Genomic DNA, 8850 nt, shown 5'->3' with positions numbered 1-8850 from the left:
TTTTTAACATATTATTTTCTTCAGTAGTTTTTGTATTTCTTTTTTTTTAATTCAGTTATGGGATTGCACATATATTATAAAATAGTTCTTAAAACCACTGGGGATTAGGATTGATTTTCAATGTCTCCTATCCCCACTCCAGGTATTACACTGTGCCCTGGGCCAATCTGGCTCTTATCTGGGGAACTAAGAGATACCCCAGAAATTGTATATTAGTGTAGACTCCCATCTTCCACAGGTACATAGAGACAGGATTGGGGTTGAGATCTCTCCCCATTCTTCCTGTTCATTGGCCTCAGTGGACCATATACAATATCCTCTATATTCAAGCTTCAGAAAGGTATGGCCAGGGTGGGAGTGGGGTAGGAAGGAAAGGACAGGGCAGTGCAATAGATTGCAGTGATAACATTTGGGTCATGGTCAGTTTGGGGGGATAGGGTAAAAAACAGAACAATAAGTAGAGGGCTGGAGCAAGCTAGATTAAAGGTTTTTGAATAAGCAAGTTGGACTCTGGGGGAGGGGGTTCTTTTTGTGAGGTGAGAGAGGTAGAATCCCCACAGGCCCAAGAAACCTGAGAGAAGAGCAGCCAGATCAGAACTGGGCAGAAGCAGGGAAAGGAATATCTTCAGGTGTCTTTACTGAACCTCAGTTTCCCCCCTCAGTGAAATGAAGAGATTGGCAGTTGATCTATAAAGTACCTCAGCTCTATAATGTCCTAATCCTGCTTCCTCTTGGGAAGAGTATTTACAATTAATATTTGTACTTGATAACTATGGGCTAACATGATGTCCCACCATCAAGAGTCATGTAGGCTTGAGGAGGAGGAAGATGAGTAATTGTAAGCAATCTAGACAAATATAAAAAACTAAAAAAACACATATATACAAATATATATATATATATATATATATATATATATATATATATATATATATGTAAATATATGAAAGAAATCTTCTCTGAGATAAACAGTTTTAACCTGCCTGCCTCCAGACGGATAAAGTCAAAAGCCCTGTTTTGGAGTGAGTGAGTGAGTGTGTGAGTGAATGAGTGTATGAGAGTGTGTGTGTGTGTGTGTGTGTGTGTGTGTGTGTGTGTTAGGGAAGGGGTAGAAGCCTCCTCTCGATGAAATGGATTCCACAGAGAAGGGCCTACAAGCACCATGAAGCACAGGGCTTTTCCTTTCCTGCTGGGGTGGGGGGGATGATAGGCTCAGGAGAAGAATGATAGGAGAGGCTTTGGCCCAGTGTCTTCATGAAAGGCCTCCACCTCTGGGCAGCAGTCAGGGTTGGAAGAATCTTTGGATAATGAATAGACCCAAGAGCACAATACCCATGATTTTCATCACATGCCAAATGGAGTTGTTGGAGAGGTCCAGGGCTGCCACCCAGCCCCCATTCTGGGCAATCCAGCGGGCAATGCAGTGCTGGAGCATGAAGTCAGTCACAAATAATGCTATATGACCCAGGAAGCCAGTCAGGCCCCGCTGATAGACATGCAGGGCCAACCGGTAGCCAAAACCCAGCAGTGCCACCACTCGGCCCCAATTGATGCCACTTTCGAATAAGCTGGAGGTAATTTTGGTGAAGTACTCATAGGCATTGTCTGAGGTGGGTTGCAAATGCTGCAGCATGGCCTTGAATTCTGAGTCATACCTACGACTAATGTCATCCCTAATGACGGCTAGCTGGTGGCCCACCTGTTCTGTGGTGCTGCTGAGCTGTTGGGGCAGGGTGTCCATCTCTGGGTCTGCAGGGACAGCCTCTCCCTCAGTTTCCTGTTCCTGTTGATGGTGGTAGAAGACATAACTTTGGAAAACCTCTTCGGTCTCTCAGGCCACTTGTTCCTCTGCAGTCGATGAGGGGGCTCATACCTGGTTCACCTGCCTAGAAGCCATGCTGTGAATGATGGTGCCAGCCCTGGGATCACTGCCCTTGTGTCCCCAGGAACAGAAACCCTAAGGCCCCAGCTTCCAGGAACCAGCAGCAGCAGCAGTAGCAGCAAGCAGCAGTGGGTCAGTCCATCCCCCTGCACCCAGATGCTTCTCTTTCCTAGTTTTTGTATTTCTTTCACCAAGCTGTTGATTTGGTTTACATGATTTTTCTGCATCGCCCTCATTTCTCCTCCCAGTTTTTTCTCCACCTCCCTTAATTGCTTTTCAAATTCTTTTTTGAGCTCGTCCATAGTCTGAGCCCATTTTCTATTTCTCTTGAAGGTTTTGGATATGGAAGCTTCGATTTTGTTGTCATCTGAGTATGTGTTTTGATGTTCCATGTGACTTAAGTAATTTTCTATGGTCAAGTTCTTCTTTTTCTGTTATTTACTCATTTCCTCAGCCCATGACTATTTTACAACACTTCCAAGGCTTTGGGGTTTTTTTTGTGAGGGGACACTCCACTGGGGCCATTATTCCTCCTCTTGCCTGTGCTTTAATATGTAGTTGACCACAGCACTCCCCTCTGCCCTGGAGCTGTAAGGAGGAGCCCTGCTAGCTATCTTGGTATGGAAGCCCAAACTGCAACCTGGATCTGAGTGTGGACAAACAGCAGAGTCCTGCCCCCAGGGAGAGCAGAGAAATTTCTGCAGTCTCCCCTGACATTCTTACCATCTGTGGGCTGTTCTCTGGAGGTGCAGGCTAGTTTCTCCCGATTCTCACTGCAGGATCTGCTGCTGATACTCCTTGTTCCACACTCATTCTGGTATAACAGAATTCTCTCACTGCCCCTTCAAGCTGTTGCCAGGGTGTGCTGCAACCAGGGCTTTCTCCATCCCTTGTCCTGGTGTAACACACATTTCCCATGGAACTTTTAAGTTGTCTTGGACTGGGAAAATGTATCACTCAGTCTTTCTGTGGGTTCTGCCCTTCTAAATTTTGGTTAGAGTCATAATTTGATGACTTTTGGAGGTTTTTGGGGAAGGAGTTCCCAGGAAATGCTGCCTTCATGCCAACATCTTGGCTCCACCCCTAATTAAAAAAAATTTGAAGTCAAAGACAGGAAAAAAATAAAATAGATGGAAAGCCTGCCTTCTACTTTTTGAGGAGCAAATATGAAATCAAAGACATTAATGGTGGTGCCATAATTTTAAGAGGAAACATGCCAGTTACTTTTTTAAGTATTGTTATGTCAGTTTTCAGTAATGTCAGACTCCTTGTGGATTTTTCTTGGCAAAGATACTGGAATGGTTTGTTATTTCTTTTTTCAGATCACTTATGAGGAAACTGAGGTAAATAGAATTAAGTGACTTAACAGACAGAGAATTATGTATATGAGGTCAGATTTGAACCTGACTTAGGTTAAATACTATCCACTGCCCCTCCACATTTTAAATAGCTTTTGAGTTTTGCCTTTTTTATGTTTTGTGTGTTTGTTTTGATCAGAATAAAAAATATTTAAATATTCTTAAGTACACTAAAATATTGCCTTTTATATATGTATATAAGATACATACTTTTATAGTATGTTAATTCATACTATAGGAATCTTTGCTTTTAAAATTATTTATAACTTTTAAAAATAGACCTTGATTCTATTCTACTCCTCAGTTACATAATTGAGTGATCTGGGGCAAGTCACTTTGAGATAAAATATAGCAAAGATAAGTCTAACAATCACAACCACTTTTTGTATGCAGAAAAAGTAAGGTACTAAGGGCTTGAGAGGCAAAATTTAAGACACAGTACTTGTCCTCAAGGAGCTGATAGTCTACAGAGGTGGGGGTGGGGTTGGGGTTGTGATAATAATAGTACTTCATAAATGGCATAGGAAAGAACTATGAAAGGTCTGAGAAAGAAGGTTTTTTGGGGGGTGGAAAAGTCAGGGAAGGCTTCTTGAAGGGGGTGGTGTCCAGAGTTAGGCTTCAAAGGATGGGTAGGATTCATTTGGGAAGAGTAGAAGAGAAGGCATTTCAAGTCTAGAGAAGAGTTTACACAAAGATAACAAGCTAGGAGAGCCCAGTATACTTTGTAGGGCAGAACTTCATTTCTTTTCACCTCAGGTTTATTTCTAAGGAGAAACCCAGGTAACTTGGGAGAGGCTCATCCCCAGGAGGCAACTGCTTGGTGACAACATTAACTTTGCTGTGGATACTCAGCATGTGATATCCTTGTCCAAGGAGCCAATAAGTGGACACAGAAGGAAATTGTAGCTAGATTAAAGAATGGCTCAGGGTTGTCCTCAGAGAGGCTAATCAAAGACTTAGTAGTGCTGCCAAAGGCCACTGGGGACATGGCTTTAAACAAAGAATGCCCAGAGCTGATCTTCCTCCACCTGGCCAACCACACGTGGACTTAGCCCTTGGGCACTTTGGGAAGGATGAGCAGCTTCAGCCCTGGTGTGACTCAGCCTTAGTAATATTTTATGCTTGATCATGCTCTCTCTCTCTCTCTCTCTCTCTCTCTCTCTCTCTCTCTCTCTCTCTCTCTCCACAATGCCAGGGAAGTGGGATGCTGCATCAGTTAAAAAGGAAGCCCAGCTTCCACCCTTGTCTTCCATCAGCTCTTTCATGTGGTCAGTCTCCGTTACCATACTTCCCTCTACCCTGAGGCCACTTGACCAGGTAAACTTTCAGTTGGGCTTCTGACTGCCTTTTCTATCTTGTATTTACTTTTCTGATTAGGTGATGATGTTATTTCCAAGAGGGCTGTGTGGTCTTATGAATTTGAGAGACCCTCAGTCTTGGTGTTGAATTGATTGCAGTAAGGGAAGTCTCTTCATGAAAAAAGATGACTGCAAGTAAGAGAATATCTGGGAATTGGTTGGACAGAGCAGCCTCAAGGTACACAGGTGGCCAAGCCCCTTTGGCAGTCCAGAAAACTGCTTCTTTAATGTAACGTTTTTGTCAAGTCTCTAAGCAAAGTGTAGCACTGGTTATAAGTTACTGATGACTTGAGTCCTATTAATGTATGTAGTAGGTCTTTGGTGTCCCATTTCTTTTGTGAATAGGAATTAAATACAGTCAATTCTGCTCTAACTTGATATATACCTTCCTAAAATTCACTGAGCTATTCAAAACTGCACAAGAAAAATGACAGGGTTTATGGGGAAAATGGGCTTAGGGACAACAGTGAAATTTTTAAAAAGATAGGAAGCTAATAAAAAAATAACAATTTTATACATGATGAATAGTTAAAAATACATAAATATTATAATATAGTGGCCTCAATGTGCTGCTTAGCATGCTCCTGCTACTTACTTGGGAAGATATGTGTGCGTGTGTGTGTGTGTGTGTGTGTGTGTGTGTGTGTGTGTGTGTGTATTTGAACCTGCCTTCCTCCATCCATAGCTTCTGTTGTGGCACAGTAGATGGAGCACTGGTCTTGGAGCAGACAGGAGTTCAAATTCAGCCTCAGACAACTGACACCAGCTATGTGACTTTGGGCAAGTCTCTTAACTCCCATCCAGGGCCATCTCTAGTCATCCTGATCCGTATTTGGCTCCTGGACCCAGATGGTTCTGGAGGAGAAAGTGAGCTGGTGACCTAGCAGAGCACCCCCTCATGTACTTGTCATGGCATTACCTCCTTGATATCATGGTTTTCTTCTTTAATGAATGTCAACATTTATCATTATCAATAGATAACAGAAAAAATATTTACCATGACAAGATGTTAAATTGGAAGCCACAGATAGATGGGATGACCCTAGATATGGGAATGAGAGAGTTCATACAGTCTTCTATGGGAGGGGTCTTCCCTTCCCTTTTGTTACATCTCCAGGTCCTTACCTTGTTACTCTTAACACCACTTCCCTCCAGATAACTCTTCTTGCAACCTGGGTCAAGGAAAATGAAGGCAGCTCTTTGTTCTGGTCAGAGCCAGATATGTTCTCTTCCCACAGATTTCACCACATACCAGTGGGGTCTTCCCCCTCCCCCCAACTTGTCTATCAAGGTCACCCCATGTCCCATAAAGACCTTGGAAATTTTCTTCCAGGACAAAATCTCAAATGAACAAAAGTGGAAGGTTTCCTCAGGGAGAAAAATGAGAGCAGCATCCCAGTTCATGGTTCTAGCAGCATTAACAATTGTTAGACATGCCATCTCTTCTTGCAGTGCTTATGAAAAACATTTGCAAAATGATCTCACTTTGAAAGTAATTAATTGTACCTTATGAACCAACATCTATTACAGAGAATGAGGAAGTAGAGAAATTTTACAAAGAACTTAAGATCTCTAAATTAAACAATATATATACTTTAATATTGTAACTTTATTATTAGAATTAGAATGGGGGGGGTGGGGGGTTCATCAAAAGAGCAAGTAGAGAAGCACATGGTAGGTCTGAATAGGTTGTAGCCTAATACTACTGAAGAACTGTGCAAAAGAAGTGAAGTAACATATGCCATCAGAGAGATAGCAATCTCTTCCACATCATGACTTTTTCCCTCACAGTTTTGTTATATTGTGGATTGGCATAAGAAATTAAATGGGAATTTTTTGGGAATTTTGCAGAAACCACAGATGTCACATAAAAGCTAGCATATGACACAGAAAAAAGTTTTGCAATTTAGGAATATACAAATTTATATATGTATATATAGTATTTTATGATATTAATATATTTTATCTTTTAATACCATAATAATTCAGACTTCTCTGATATGAAAGGAGGGCCAAAAATTTTATGCAGAGTTTCCACATGAGGATGCTGTGCCCCTAAACCCTGAGATGTAGAAGGGATAATTATAAATCAAGAGTGGGGAACCTTTCTCCTGCCAAGGACCATTTGGATATTTATAACATCATTCATGGGCTATATAACATTATCAACTTAAAATTAGCCTGTTGTATTTGGTCAAAAATTTAATTAATTCACCCCTAAAAAGCTCCTAGATTTATTGAATTTCAAGTCCTACTTATGATTACCTTTTCAGTTGGCCTGCAGGATGGAAGTTTCTGCCTCTGCTATATATGATTGGAAAAGAATGTTGGTCTTTCATGTAATGAGAGTGAAAGATAACCTGCATATACCACTGATAACATTCAATGTCAAGAGATCTAGAGGTGGACCCCGAGGGTTTTAGAAAACCCTATCTGCCCTGGAGGTTTATGGGAGGACATGGACAGAAGTCATACATGTTGAAAAGTTATGAATATCTTGCCACCTGCGTTGATTCAAGGAGTCCCAACACTTATGTGATCAGAGATCTTTGAAAGTATTTGCTATTAGATTTAAAACTGGACCCTACCTCTAAGGTCATCTAGAGTCACCCCCATTTTACCAATGAAAAACTGAGGACCAGAGAAATTAAATGATTTGCCCAAGGTTACACAGGTGGCAAAGGCAAAAACTTTGAACCTGGGTCCTCTATCTAAAAATCTAGCTCTCTTTCCACTGTTCATTTAATCTCCACCACTCCCCCCAAAGCTGAAAATGAAAACAAGGAGAAAAACCAGAGAAAAGTGAATTAGCAAGTGTAATGTAAAAAAATTAAATATCTAACTTTAAAATAGATAGGATTCAATGAACTACTTTACATTTAAGTAATAACTTAGCAAGAGGATGAATATGTATGAAATAACTCAATTTTACTGGCATCCTTCATGAAATGGGATCTGTTTCAAATAGTCATTGCTGGATAAATTCATAGTCAGCTAAAATCTCCAAATAATCTTATATAAACACATCTTCACAATACCCCAAGTATAGGAAGTAAAAGGGCTTAATTCCCCTGGTGGGTTTCTTTACTATGTTCCTCTGAATTCCTAGTTATTTCCCAAGAAACTCTGCATAACTTAGGTTGCCAAAGCAAGAGTATTAAGACTGAAAGCACTTTTCATAACTGCAGTGCGCTGCAGGTTATCAGAGTGAAGCTGAATAGAATTGTGGCTTCTTAACTTGCATCACAATCTTCTTTTTAGAGCAGAAAAAGCAGTGCCTAAAGGAGTTCACAGACCTTTCTAAACAAGAAAATTATTCTCTATTCTCTTCCTGTAATGAATAAGCCCATTTTTCATTCTTAATGTCCAATTTTTTAATAAAGTAAACCTCATTTTAAAAATATTGAATTTATAATGAGATTACATTATTAAACTATTTCAATAGTTCAGAGCTGTAAGGCACCTTCAAACCTGTTTAGAGCAGTTCCCTCATTTTACAGATGAAAAAATGGAGACCCAGAGAACATTATGGCTAATTGTAGACATTCTATTGCCAGATTCAGGGTGTTCTCTAAGTTCTTTTGATAGGCACCCATTAGGGAAAAAAGTTGGGGAAAGCATCCCAATAGAGGTATTTACCTATTTGTAATGAGTGAGCAATGGAGGCCCAGCCAATGAGGGCTCAGTCCTTAGCGCTTGCACAGATTTGCCTTTTCTGGTTGGAGGGTAGACTGCATTTTCTGCCTACTGCAGAAGTTTGGGAGCCATTGTTTGACCAAGAGTAGTTAACTGGCCTGAGAGACATGTGGAAATAGAAAGTCTAATTGGCTGCTGAGTGGGAACTCAGAATGCATGCAAAGGGTTTGAGCGAACATCTTGATCCTGAGTGGACAAGAGGCATTGACTCCAACTCCTGAAGGGGAATTCCTCCCCCACCAGATCCAAGGTCAGTAAATCTGGAGGCCAGGCTGAAAGAGAATAGGGTTGATTAGCATCAGCCCATGGACAGTTGTCAGATGGAGAGCAAAACAAAGGTGAATAAAAAGGTAGCTGTGGGTGTGTACACACATATACCCCACATGACACACACCACACACATATCATTCCACACACACCACACACCGCATACATCCCATACCCCCCCCCCCACACACACAAACACAATTTTCCCAATCTTGATTGTATCTTAGGACATTACCAAGGCAAAAAGTAACAATCAGATGGGACTTCTCTGTTACTTTCTCTTTTTTGG

The 8850-nt window shown here is 41.1% G+C and overlaps 1 pseudogene; it reads right to left on the bottom strand.

The window, feature by feature from the left end:
* Positions 1–1282: 1282 nt before the first annotated feature.
* LOC141503226 (bcl-2 homologous antagonist/killer pseudogene) lies at positions 1283–1906 on the bottom strand (annotated as a pseudogene).
* Positions 1907–8850: the final 6944 nt, after the last annotated feature.

This window comes from Macrotis lagotis, chromosome X (assembly GCF_037893015.1).
Source record: "Macrotis lagotis isolate mMagLag1 chromosome X, bilby.v1.9.chrom.fasta, whole genome shotgun sequence".
NCBI classification, from domain to species: domain Eukaryota; kingdom Metazoa; phylum Chordata; class Mammalia; order Peramelemorphia; family Peramelidae; genus Macrotis; species Macrotis lagotis.
This window is presented reverse-complemented; position numbering and strand designations above follow the sequence as displayed.